The 14,273-nt window shown below is 39.9% G+C and overlaps 1 long non-coding RNA gene across 1 annotated transcript in view; it reads left to right on the forward strand.

Moving 5' to 3' along the window:
• LOC132322264 (uncharacterized) overlaps positions 1–14,151 on the forward strand; it is a 32,399-nt gene extending 18,248 nt beyond the window's left edge. Inside the window, exons 4-5 of the long non-coding RNA XR_009485066.1 lie at positions 5,760–6,429; positions 8,643–14,151. This is a non-coding gene — a long non-coding RNA (uncharacterized LOC132322264). The remainder of the gene's footprint in view (positions 1–5,759; positions 6,430–8,642) is intronic.
• The last annotated feature ends 122 nt before the right edge of the window (positions 14,152–14,273 follow it).

A 14,273-nucleotide genomic window follows, 5' to 3' on the forward strand; every position in this document is an offset into this window, starting at 1 on the left:
AAACTGACTGCTCCTATCTTCCCCACATTGATGAGAAGAGAGACATGTTTCAAAGCATAAGCATATCTCCAGTCATGGTCTGAAGGAAATGTATTGAACCAAAAAACTGGCTTGGGTAAATTGACTTTGTGCCATCCTGTGAACACACAGCTTTGGAACTGGTGTGATACTATACAGGATTAGAAATGCTAATGTCCCCCTCACAGAGAAAGGACTGCTCATTAAACACTGTGTGTTCTCACAGTGCTTCTACCTTTCCACCTGCTAGATCAACATCTAAATTTTAAGCACTGTAGTGTTTGCAAGAGGTGAAGCTCAGAAGGGTAGAGTCCCATCCCTCCACAGATTCCATAAACTTGACATAGAGATGAGCATTCATTGCTACCTAGCTGTGCATATTATTTTTCCTCAGCTCTCAGCTAAAAGCTATGAATAAGACATATTAAAAAAATTAATAGTTCAGAGTGAGAACTTTTTCTCACTTCAAAAAGTTCCATTTTGGCACAGAACTTGACCTTGAATATGAAGATTCTATCCAAATTTGCATCTTATTTTCAGGTAGAAACCTGAAAGTGTAGCATAATAGCCTAAAGAAATGTTTTTGAAGACAGATATAAATTCAATTTTACTAATAAGAAGCAATTAGTGTTTGGAAAAGAACTGGATGAAATCTGTGAATTAAAAGCCAGGGGGTTAGGGAACAAAGCTTCACAGTTCCTGGCCATTTTTATTTGTTGCTCTATTCAAGGAATGTGCCACTTTTTGTTACTGTGTGGGCTTTCTGTCTTCCAGTGTATCTATTACTTGTCCACTGACAGCTGCTTTCTGGCTGTAGCCTTAGGCTCAGCACACACTGCTATCACTTTGCCTCAGCAATGCTGTCCTGCTTTGACTTTTGCCAAATTGTGTGTCATATATGCTAAAAAATCTCTGCTGTTAAGGAAGAAGAAGGGGGAAAAAAACAACCCAGAGAGGAACTGTTCATCATGGTGATGCAGAAATAACAATAACTTTAACATACACAGGTGGACACGTGTCTGTATAACCCCTGTATAACATATCTGACCCTGACTGCAGCTCGCTCAAGAGCCAAGCCCAGCATAGCTCGGGGAGTAACACCACAATATCTTTGTCAGTAACCCAGACACAGCTTCATTTCAGAAGGACACATATTGTCACACAACTCTCACCCTTGAGGGTCCATGTCTGAGTGACCAAGTGGGTTTTTTGTATGCTTCTACTTTTTAAAATGGAAAAAAAAGAAGGATTTCCTCTCTTTTGGGTTAGGTGTCAGTGTGGGGTGTCAGAAACATGTTCTCGGTACGGATCAGAAGATAAACATCACCCATTACAATCCCTTTTTCTTTTTGTATCCCTACCCCCATGAAAAACAGAAATTCTGTGATTTGAGGAGTGGAACTCAGGACAAACCTTGTACTCAAGATGTATAGCTGGATCCATAGTCTAGTCTATCTTTGGCAGACAGATTTTTCTGCCCAAGCTAAAACTGCTTCTGCTGTGTCTCTATCCCACCTTCCAAAAGAACATGCTGGGAAAAGGCATAAACCATCTCCACCATGGAGGGACCACAACCAACAGGCAGTCCTGAAAGCTGATGATGTTGAATTGCTCCTTTCCCCAGCAGCTCTGATGCAATGTGAGCAGCAGTATAAAGCCTGTGCTCAACCAAAACAGAGTCAGCAGCCATGTCACCTTTATCACATCTCAGAAAGAGTATTTCCTGAAGTGGTCAAATTCAAACAGCTGATGTTTCGAATTCTTGTGAGAAAAGTGCTATTAACTGTCTAAAACCAAGATCTCCAAGCTTTGTCTAATCCCAAAGATTTTTATTCTCGTGTCAGAGTGCCATCTAGCACTGTGCTGGGGTTTGACTCAGCAGTCAGTCAGATAAGAATAACCTCATCACTTTTCTGCATTGCTCATGGTTTAACTGTAGTTCCAGGTTAGTGAAATTCCTACCTAGAGCAACGAATCCTGTTCTTCTTTAAATATAGGCTGAATATAAAAATACTCAGAGATTGATTTAGATGTGGAATTTAGTTAACAAGCATAATTCTCCACATTCCTTATTATGATAAAAATTTCCAGTCCTGTAGTCAGTGCAGAAAAAAAAAATATTTTATCTGTTGTGATTTACGATGCTCTGATGCAAAAAAAGAAAATGGTGAATGAATTGAATATTTATAGCTGTATCCCCCAGGTGGACCTGCCCTGCTTATCCAGTCTGAGGACTGAGACTCTAAGGCAGATCATTGCTTCCCTCAGTTTGCTGACTAATCAAAGGGGTCCAAGCAATAATTCTGGTCTTGCAACACCTCAGCCAGTTTAGCTCCATTCCTGCAGGGGAGCCTTATGATTTCCATGATCATACACTGTGTTCACGTCTGTGAGCTTTGTCTCAAGCTATATCAAGTTTATGCAATATTGATAGAAAGCAAAGGCCTGATTTGAAAAAGTTCAGGAGTGCTGAGATGTTTATATCATTTCCTTTACTGAAAGACTTGAGTACATTAATTCCAGAACCAAGTTATTGTGTCAGATGCTTTCCAGACATGGAACATAAAAATGGTCCCTGCCCCCAAAATACTGGGCAAGACAGAGGCAAAATCTAAAGAGCCCCTCAGGAATACTGGGAACAACAGAACACTACTGGTTCTTGTTGTTGTTGTTGTCAATGTATGGACAGGCTCTCTGCAAAGGTGTTAAAACTAGTAAGAGCTTTAAGAAGGAATTGGAAGAAGACTGCAGAGATGTTATAGCTCTTCTTCACAGGAAATGCCAATGAAACCCCATGGGGATAAGTACAGTGGAAAGAACAAAATGACTGAAAGTTTCACAAGCTGATCATGCAGGTTAAACACCACGTGCCAGCTGGAGGTCAGAATTAACCTCTTGAGAGCAGTGAAAAATTATGTACAGAAACAGTCCTGAGCTATGACTGCCTTTTGCATTTCTTGAAAGCAGGGAAAGAGTGAAGGCATGAAGGAAAAAAGAGACAATCCCAGCTTTAATGCTGAAAGAAAAGTTGTCTGCAGCATTCATACCCAGATAAAGGGGATAATTTAGAAATTGAGATAGAAGGTGTTGAGAGGGGAGGTGAGAGTTTTCTTGTGTGGACAGATGTGAAAAGCCATACTGTGCACATGATCTGAAAAAAAAGTCAGCCAGGCATTCAGGGTGGGTATTGAGGGCCTGGGTAGATTTCTGCAGCACAGATGTCCCACTTTGCTGGGCTAGATGGAAATGAACAGGATAATGGACACCTAGAATCTGGCCTCGTGAAGCAGGGAGTGGGAGGAGGGCTGAGCATAAATCCTGACTTCACATCCAGCCCAGGGAGACCAAGGGAAAAATGACATGGAGCTTTCATTTGTGTTTCAAATTAAAACAGACAAAAAGAGTTTTTATTATTGAATGTATCCTCTCTGTAGCTGAAACAGTAGATTAAAGTCTTCTATACTGCTTGCTAACTTGCCAGTATTCCAGTCTCCAGAACATTCCTGGTTTAATTCTTCATAGAGATTTTTATTTTTCTTTTAAACTGGTATAAGCATATTGGTAAATCAGAACAATTTTATTATCTTTAGTTTTCCTCTGATTGATGTCTTCTATGCCTTTTTTTTTAGTTGTTTTGTTTTGTTCTGATGTCTTTCCCCTACCCTGAATTTTACTAATTCTCATTTTATCTATTTATGCAGTATCCTCTTCCAACTGCCTTGTCCAGATGATTCACTAACAACTGGACTAATGGCCATCTCACTCCTTAGCAGCTGAGAGGGTGAGAGAATGAAGGGGTCAGGCCATCAGCTGCTGCAAATTGGTGCTGCACCATTGATTTAATTGAAATGGTGCCAGTTTACTGCAGCCAAGAATCCGAGCCTGGAGCTCTGCTCAGCCCAAGCTCAAGGAAAGAACATCTCCAATCTGTTCACCCACCTCAAGTTTGTTACCTGAACTATGTTAAAGCTCAAGCTGGCTAAACATTGGCTCTCCAGATGAACACTATCCAGTTAAGGGAAAATGAAAAGCAGCAGCAGCATCCAACCATTTACTTTCTTTCTCATGACCCTTGCAAAGAGATCGGCGTCTTCACGCTTTAGTTATGCACATTTGGTTTTGGGGGAAAAAACATCAAGTAAACAGCAAGATCTAGGACATTGCCACAGCTCTACTGACTTAGTTTAACAGTGTCTCTTTTGCACTTCAGTTTGCTGATGGTAACACTGGTTTTGGTTCATAGCCCATACATTTCACATTAGTGCTTTTCCAGACTGAGGCATAAATTTTAGCTGCAAATGCATAGCAACTCCCATAACCCTGCAAGGAGTTTTACACCAAGTATTTAGAACAACAGACTTGAATTTCCTCTTTTCCCATTAACTGCTGAGAGGAGAAGAGATAATTTCTAATCTGAACCCTTTGGTCTAGCCCTTCCCTTCGAATTTCTATTCAAGTGTGACCTTTTTTGCAAAATATTGTGTAAAACACAGTGCATTGCTGCTGTGTAATGCAGCAAATTATACTGCCAGTTTATCTTGCTCTGTGGTGCACATTCTCTTTATTCCCATGGACTGAATGAGTTTAAAAAAAAAAAAAAACACAAAACAAAGCGTAATCTAAATCACATTCTATATACCAAATTTCACTGTATTCAAGGCAGACTCACCTTTCTGACAGTTGTCAAGATTGGCCCATGGATAGCAAGTTGACAAACACCTGGATGTTGACATCTGCATTGATAAAGTAGAGACTATATAACAAGTTAAGGGAACAAGAAAAGAGAAAACAACCAGGAAAAAAAAAAAAAAAACCAAAACATAACCCAAAAACCTGAGGGCCTGCTTCCTTTTTTTTTCTTCTTTTCTTTTCTTTTTTTTGGCAAAAAACCTGCTACAGAAACAAATGTAGATGAGGGGGGCACTGAGCCATATAGAAGTGAGTAATTATCTACTGTTACAGGCCTTATTATCTCTCCAAATGTTTGCTAAAAATTCTATTGGGCAACCATCTGGACCCTGAGCTTTAACAGTGGATACAGAGTGGATTGTTGCTTTAACTTTTAGATGGGAAAATTTCTTTCTTTAATTCTTTCCTGTCATCCTGTGCTAAATAATTTAGTTGAATGTCTCCTAGATAGTTTTCTGAGTCCTCAGAGTCAGTGCATTCTGGATGATATCATCACATAAAATATTCTTTGAAAGTTTATATATATCGGATTTTTTTTACCACTAGAGGATCTGAGGACACTTTGCCATCTGTTGTAAGGGTTTGCTAATGCACCTATTTTCTCTTCTATCCCTAACATTCTCTTTTTAAATTACTAGGCTTAATAATTTGCCTAATTGGTAGCCTCCCCCCACATCTGAAATTATATACAATGCACATTGCTTCTACATCCTCTCTGCATATGAAACCTAGCAGTTCCCCTCTAAGAATTTCCATTGTTACTGTATTGTTGTAGTTTTCAACAGCAAATATAATTTCCTTCATTCAGGCTGTGATAAATAATTCAATAACATATCATCAATAACTATAGACCAGTTGCTTAGCTTGAAACATGTCTCTACTTTGCTGTGAAGGTCATCACTATCAATTATGCACCTATCTTCCATGGAATGTTTCAATTTAGTATTATAATGATAGCAATAAATGATCTTTGTTCTTATGATGGATATTTCATTGACATAGGTTTTCAACTGGTTTTTTTTAATTTGTTTTTTTTTTTAACTAATTTCCAGATAGGCACTGCAAGACATCCAGCTTTAACCGTCTTGACCAAAGTCACAATTCTGCATGAACAGCAGAACCAGAAATATAATCAGTCACCTGATGTTCTGCAGTTGCCTTTGGATATTTTCAGAGACACGAAGTGATGACCAAGCTGTGAGTCTTCTCCCGTGACACTGAATCCATATTGCCTCCTCCCTACCAAATGATGGCTTTCAACTCTCCCCAGTTCCAAGTTGCACAGGAAACCTGTAATGGGATTGCATCACATTTGAATTTACCTTTTGAAATGCAGCCCTCGGGCAGTCTCTGCATTCCTCTAGCTGAGCAGAGATATGGGTGAAACAAGTTCTTGATTTAGCTGCCAATAAGTGTCTAAAGCACTTCATGACTGACAGTCTGCAGAGGAGCAGCAGGATCCCATAGGAGCTAACAAGGGGATGCTGTTAAATCAGCCTCCCAGCCTAGGGTAGGATTGTTCCAGAAGCAAAGGAAAGAGAAGAACATGACAAAGTCCTTGCTGTGTCCCTGACTTCCAGCACACTCTTATCCCAGGTGGGGAAAAGTCAGTGTGCCCTGCAGATGGTGAAGGATCCACCTCCACCTCCATCCCAGAGCCTCAGGCACCCTCTGGCACCTCCCATCTCTCTCCCCCAGTAGAGGGGAAGGAAATTAGACAAGGTACACACATGCGATTTGCCTTCCCTTTAGTCAGAGGTCTATTATAAATTACAATGGTAATATTCAATGTATAATGCCATTTTCCTACTTTTCTTTTGCTTCAGTTTTTTCTACCTATTTTTCTTTTTAAATCCACCTTCTCTTTTTCTGTCTGTTCAGGCTGACTCCTCTGGTGGTATTAATTATTTCTTGGAATTGGTTGCTATTATACTATGTTTTCCTTTGTGGCTTCAATACTTCATAAACTTGGATTAGTTTAGCTTATCTGAAATCTTTTGCTTAAAATATGTAAATAAAAATAACATTTCAGTAAAAGGTTAATATATCCAAACAGGATTTTGAGTTTTCTAATCACTGTTAGGATCAGATCTTTGGAATTATGGAACATCTCTCACTAACTTTATTAGAAGTAGGTAGGTGTTTGGGAGTCCAGAAACAGACTGTCTGTAAAATCTTGACCTGAACACACCAAAAGAGAATTCTTAGAAGAGGGAAGAAAAGAAGCGTTCCAAGGGGTAAAATACAACCATCATTGTAAAATACTTGTAAGACTGGGGGAAGTGGGATAAATTAATCTGGATGATAGATAATCCTGAATGGAAGAATAAATGCATAACATAACTTCATAGATTTTAATTCTTCTAAGTCTTAGTTGAAACTCTTCCATCAGGAAAACCATCAGCGATTTCTGTACTTCAAAGCATCCTCAGCAGAGTCTTGGAAGCCACAAGCAGGAACTCAAAGAAGTAGTTTGAAAGAGGGCTTATTGCTTAACAGTGGCAATGACACTAATGGGAATGGGTGGGGATGGTCTGTGCTGGCACTCACTGATGCACTCTTAGAGTATGCAAACACATTATTGTAAATAGTAGCTGCAGAGAGGAAATGGGAAAAAGTGCCATTGTGCCAGCTGAAAGGACTCTGCAATACAGAGGGTAGAAATTGCAGTTGCAGATCAAAATTATAATGCATTTAACCCCACGCTATTTAACACCAGCTATCACCAGGACATTCAGCCTGGGAAGCACAAATATTACTTTAATCCTAAATTCTCTTTTGACCAGAATGAACTCTCACAGACTTTTCCTTCCCTCCAAACAACTCCCCCCGCCAGTCCTCTCCTCCTGGCCCCATGGGATAACCTGGCAGAAAGTCATAGAGATTGATGCAAAGACAGTGAAAAGTAGCAGGGAGTTTCCTCAGTTCTCTTTCAGTGCACGTGAGTGTACATTTCTGAGCATACATAAACAGTCCAAACACCAGGAATTGCAGACCAACACCAGTGAGCAGCCCAGGGATATACAACGAGACATATGGCCACATATGTTTGCAGATAGAGGTGAACCCCAGGCACCCCTAGTGTCAAACAGTTTGCCTTAAAATAAGTGCTATCATTTAAGCCTAACCTCTCTCCAATCTCATCATTATGTGCTTGGGATTTTGTGATGGCATGCTTGTTTATTTCAGTATCATCTTGCTATTGGGGAAAAAAAAATTATTATCACAAGGAGAGCTTTGGAGCCATGATTTATTGCAAACCCATCCACTGATTTGTCTATTTTTTTCCTCTTTCTCCCTCTCTCATCTCCTGGTATTCAATGTCCCTACAGAAATGCAGATACGGCCTGCCCAAGGCATGAGCATAAAGGACATATAGGCTGAATGAGGGAAGCTCAGCACATTTTTAAATTAAAAAGAACATCTGCAGTTTTGCTAGCTGGGATAAAAATTACAAGAGCTGTGTATTCTCATGCTTCAGGGCATAAACTGATCAGTACCTAGGGTCAGGTACACCCCAATCTGTCACAATTAGTCACATACACAGAGTTTTAAACTTTCTCTGGAAACAGCTGTTTTTGGCTGCTGTTGCTGACAAACACAGTGGATTGAGGGGTCCACTGGATAGATAAGGAACAGGAAGTTCTGATTTTCCGTTACAATACAGTTTATACATAAAAATTTATGTGGCTTGATAATCCACATGTAAAGAACTTTTACTGTCTTCTTCCTTTTATATTTATGTTAGGAGTCTCCTCTCATCTTTTCTCTGATTTAGCAGGATATTTTAATCAGGGAGACCTCTCCCTAAAAGCACTTCTCTCACCTCTTTGAAGCAGTTTTCCAGGCATCTTTCAGCCAACTCCTGATTTTTTGTTGTTTGCTTTCAGTCCTAAAAGCTGTACCAGAAATAAGATTTTCCTTTGTCCCTTTAGACGCTGTGAGCTGCAGACAGAAGGAAAGAAGAGGTGATGTGAGAGTTCACTTTTCCTGCCATTTCTAGACAAGAGAGGACAGCCTCTCCAGGTAGCTGTTCTCATAAGTGATGCTGTCTGGACAGGCTAAATGATGGCATGTTGAAATTTCATATGAAGCAGAATGATTTCCATATCTGCAGATCCTCTTCAGTGGCATTAGTTATGCTAATAAAGTGGTGCGACTTTTCTGGCAGTGCTTGAGGCGGCTGCCAGGCTGTGACTGAAGACTCTATCTGGGGAAATAACTCAGCAAGTAAAATTCAGATGGCCGACAACATGCTCGGGTTCCTGCTCCTCATCCAGAGCTGTGCATGAGCTCTATTGTTGAGCGCATAATAAACTGTGCCTAACTCAGACACAACCCCGCTGGCATCTCAGACATTACTTTGCAAAGCTCTTCAGGACACCCCCAGTGCTTGCTTAATTTATGTGCTGATAGGCATTTCCATGACATTCATTGCCAGCGTGCAGAAAAGGCTGGCAAAGTTATTAGGGGAGGCAAGAGGAAAACAAAAGAGAGAGTCGGTTCGCACATTGCGCCAGATGAGCCCACCAGCTGCTGGAGGAAGAGGCATGTGCCACTCCAGCAGCAAAAGGAGGCAGGGAGAATGCAAGATGAAGCTGGATGTGAGACTGCACCCTTTCTTTGCACAGCACTGGGGTCCAGAGCCAAGCTGGGTGGAGATACAGAATTCAAATTCTAACCCCTGTCCCCAAGGAAAGCCCCTGGAAATTTGCAGTGCTCTCAGAACCAGAGGGTGGAGTCCTGTCCATACAAGAAATTCTTCTCTACAGGAATGAGCTACATCCAAAATCTTTATATAATGTGCTTTTTTGGGGTTTAAATTTTCCTGCTCATGTTTTATGGTTTTCCACTTGTTTTGATCCAGAATTTAAAATTAAATAGGGAAATATAAGGAAGGAACTATCCTCTCTCTTGGAACCAGTTCTGCTCTAGGTGCTTCTGAAAATTTTATTCATAATATGTGGTGGAAGATTTCTTTGTGACTAATCTTTCATAAGAAGCCATCACAGAAAGATCCATTGTAGAGTTTGCATTTGTTTAGGGAACGCTATTCTTTCATTCGTGTTGTGATAACAATTGTTCTTCTGTTCAAGTTTGCAGAAAACTAATTTTACAAATGATGCTTTCACATGTGCAGGATGAGTTTCTTTCCCCTTGGGTGATTTGAAGCTACACAGATGAGAGAGTCTTATCACTTCCTGCTGAGTGCCCTCTTCTCTGGGACAAAACAGCCTGTTCTTTTTTCCTTCTGGCTTTCTGGGCTTTGTACCTTGCTCAGGTAAAGAATGAAACAATTTTTATTATGTCACTTTCTTCTCTTCCAAGATGTACTTTTTAGGAAGTTACCATTTAATTTCTCTTGGTCTTCAAATGTAGTTGTGGGGATTGAAAGTCCCCACAGACTTCTTAATGGACCAGCCTAACAGACTCACCTGTAATGCCCAGATGTTCATGTCACAGAGATGTCAGATGAATACATAATCTGTCCATTCAAAAGAGTTTTAGTATCTGCTAGAGAAGCAGAAGTACTTCTGTCCCAAAAAATATTCAGGCACCTCATGAATTATAAGCATTTCTGGAGCAACGTTAGTGCAGAAACTTTTCTCCAACAGCAAAAAATGAATCACAGCAACAAAACACCCCTAAAAGCAAAATCTGTTCCTCCTCTGCCCCCACCAAAATATCACCAACAGTATAAAATTGTCCAGGCCTTTTCCTTTCCCAGTTAGTGGAATCTACTTGTATCCCCATGGCCCTGTAATAACACATTGCTAGTGCTAGTAGCAGGCTGTCAGTTTTGTGTTGAGTTTGCAAGGCCTCAGATATGTCTTTATTCTGTTTGAACTTTTCTTGACCCCCCTGCAGCTTTGTTTTGCTTGGTTTAGCTGAAACTGCAATTTTTCTAATGACCAGATGGCTATGGCTAATTTGTTTTATTTCTGTTTATCTTTTTATGCTACCACCATGGTTTTATAACTCTAATTCAATGTGATATAGAGAAATGCAGCCCTGCTAAGACAAGAGAGGCCTTAAGAAGTGGGGATATGGGATGTGGAGGAATGGGGCTACAAGAGATGGGACTGTCACTGGAGACTGCATGGCTATCAATAAGTCGCTCAGGGTCACTTAAAAAAATAAGGACCCAGAGATAGATGAAACCAGGTTTAGGGGTAAAAGAGGGAATCATGTCTAAGGCATGAGGAAGGTATAGTATCTGATACATTTGGATGCATTGCAGAGATTCAGTCCAACTATAAAAAAAGAACAAATGTACAATTGTGCAAAGAAGCACATCAAAATGACCACAAGTGGATCCTAAAGTCAAAAAGAAGAAACAGCAATCACCAACATGTTCCTCCTGGCAAAAGTTCCAGATGCTGACAGCTCTGCATAACCCCTGCCACACACACCACCAGGATGAAACCACTCACCTTCAGTCCCAGCAGAGAGGGAGATGTGTGAGCATAACAGCAGGGAAAATGACAGAAACTCAGGTGTATGTATGACAGTCTCAAGCACAGAATTATTAGTGCTGAAACTTCTCCTGCATAGAAACATTCTCTCTTTTTCCAGACTAATTAGATGAGGGCTGATAATGATTAAGCAACAAAGATTTTATTATGCTAACGATAAACTCTTGGCTTTGTATTTAAGACATGTTTACTGTTTGCCCATAAAAATTATTCTGAGAGTAATGCACTTTCACAATCATTTGCCATAATCTATCGATGTCTGGAAGATGCACTTCATAACTAGTTTAGGCTGATGAGAGAAAATAAAAAGGATGTTCCTAATCCCCTTTGTCTAGTACTCATGGCTGGATATTTCTCCCTTTTCAGTGGAACTGTGTTCTCTGATAGAGCTGAAAATGCCTCTAGTCTAAATCTAATTGCACTCACACAAAGAGTAGTACAATTCACTGATATTTTCACTAACAACAGCGTTAATAGAAGGTAGCTGAGGCACTACTGTATTTCAGGGCTACAAGGTTACAGCTGCCTCAGTTTCCTGTGCTAAAATTGTAAGATTTAGCCCCAAAATGCTACTGGGTGAAACCTCTTGGATGCAGGTGCAGTTTACATGCACACATTTGGAATTGCGTGGCTGCAAAATTCGCGGCAAACATTATAAATTTTGGTGACTGAAGAAGGACAAAGAGAGAAGGCAGGAGCTGGGGTGGGAATGAGCCTTATAAAGCAGCTTTACCATCCAAAAAGGTGCACGGGTGCACCACAGACTCGCTGCTTGCTGCTCATTATGTGTAATTCCCTTCTTCCAGGGAGTTCAGTTATCCACTGGGAGAGCAGTGAGATGCAATTTTTCAGTCATCCAATCAGGGAACATATGATTTCAGGGGCACAGCACAGTTTAGGGAAGAACAGAGAATGAGCAGCTGAAGTGAATAATTCACAAGTTATCCATAGGCCACAATTTGTTTGTATAAACTATTTGGTAAATTCTTATGCATAACCATCATATTCATAGTATTCAGGAATGGCTTGGGAACAAAGGCCAAGCCTCTTGAATAATTTATTCCCCAGGAATTATTCAGATAGCTCCCGTGTATTCCCTGGAGCCTTCTCAGTGGCACAATACCAAAAGGCACCGTGCATTAAGTGGAAGTTGGCTGTGCCCCAAGCAGGACGGAGTGAGAGGGCTTGGAGCACAACCTGCAATGTCTGGAGAAAACCTTGTCTCCCTCCCAGCTGAGCTGCAGACAGCAAGGCACAGCTGTGCTGTGTGCCAGTCTTCAGGGTTTAAAGTACAGCCACAACCTGGTGAAATCAGTGCTGAAGCAGTATGTGATGGTGACAGAAGTTTAAAATACAAAACAAAAAAAAAAACCCACCAAAATAACAAGCAAAAAAACCCCAATAACAATCCCCCCAAACAAAGAAAATCATAACAAAACCAAAATAAGCAACAAGAACCAGCCAAAAATGTAGAGAATTTTGGAGAAAACACAACTTGAAAAGAAATAAAATTCTCCTGCTCTGTATCATGAAGAACACCTAATTATGTTGTTTTAATCTTTTCTCCTCATATTATTTTAAAGATGCCTATTTTCTGAGAGCTACTTCATTTATTTCTTCTGCTCATATTAATATTTGAGACCTTATCTTCCCCAGTTTCCATGAGGATTCCTATAAATGGTGAGAGAACAATAGCAATCAAATTTTGAGATCTCAGGCACTGAAAACAAGATTACTTTGCTGGATTTTGCTTGAACATTGTGAAATGTTGCCCTCATTTTCATAGTTGGGGGATTCTTACTGCTGTAATTTATTTACCAGACCACAGTCAAGCATGTGTGTAGGAAACACAAAGAGAAATTTTCCTTTTCTTCAAGTTTAATATTATGGCAATAAATTTCTTTTTGTTTCCACTGACCAAAGACAGTTTGGGTAAGTGCCCTCTTGATTGCATCTGCTAGCAGAAGAGATATTCCCTCTTCATTAGAACAGGGGCAGTTTTATCATTAATTTAAATGTATTGATTTTATTTTTTTGTACAACAGATGCTTAATTTCAGTCAGGCTTTTCAGATTTTGAATGCCCACAAGGAAATGATAATAAAGTTTCCCTTTTCCTGATGGTTTCTTTAGGGAGTATTTCCTTTCTGCCTATTACAGAAAAGGGTTATTTTTCTTCCTCACTGAATTTTTTCTGAGTAAAAAGCCATCCTTGGCTACAAGTAAAAAAAAAAAATCACAACTGAAAAACATTTCCTCACAATCAGTCTATTAAAATGCACCTTGCACCTTCACAAAAGGAGAGCTTCTGAACCATGATGAATAGGCCTTGATTTTACAGGTCTAAGTGATATTTGAGCCACAGTCATTCCTAACTTGCTTGTTTTTCATTCGGGTTGTAACTATCCAGGTTCCCATAAAACAGCCAAACTACAGCCAAAAAAGGTTTCCACAAGTAGAGTCACTAGAATATTTAAATTTCAGAGACAAGACGAGGAAATAAACAGAGAATTTGGGAAAGTGTTCAAGGCCAGATTGGTTGGGGCATGGTCTGGTGGAAGATGACCCTGTCCATTTAAATGAGTTTTAAGGTCCTTTCTAGAGCAAACCTGTTCTATAAATCTATGATTTTGAGACAAACCATACCTTTAATGTGTAATTTGGTTTGGTTTAGTAAACCAAAGCATTCACTATTTGTCTTCATTCTGTATGCATTTGGGGACTGGTTAGGGTGTTGGGGTTTTGGGACTTCCTTTTTGTATGGTTGTGGAGGGTTTTTTTCATGCCTCCCTGCTGGTTTGCTTTGCAATGTGATAATATTTCAGCATAAATCGTTATTTTGAAACAGCATTTCAGCACTTTAAGGTTAAAAAATGTGCATTGTTGTGGCTCAGGGAAACTCTTCTGTCTCTTTCAGGAGAGCCTGAAGCAACTATTTGTTGTTTGCCAAAATCACAAATTAAATTGTTTGCCTGAAATTGTCTTCCTGATTGTTTTAAGCCTGAATTTCTTTGAAAATCCATCTCGTTTAAGGTGTTGACCCTGACTATGTTCAAAGAAAATAAGGAAATCATGGAGTTTAAAAAAAAAA

This window comes from Haemorhous mexicanus, chromosome Z (genome assembly GCF_027477595.1).
Source record: "Haemorhous mexicanus isolate bHaeMex1 chromosome Z, bHaeMex1.pri, whole genome shotgun sequence".
In the NCBI taxonomy this organism is placed as follows: Eukaryota; Metazoa; Chordata; class Aves; order Passeriformes; family Fringillidae; genus Haemorhous; species Haemorhous mexicanus.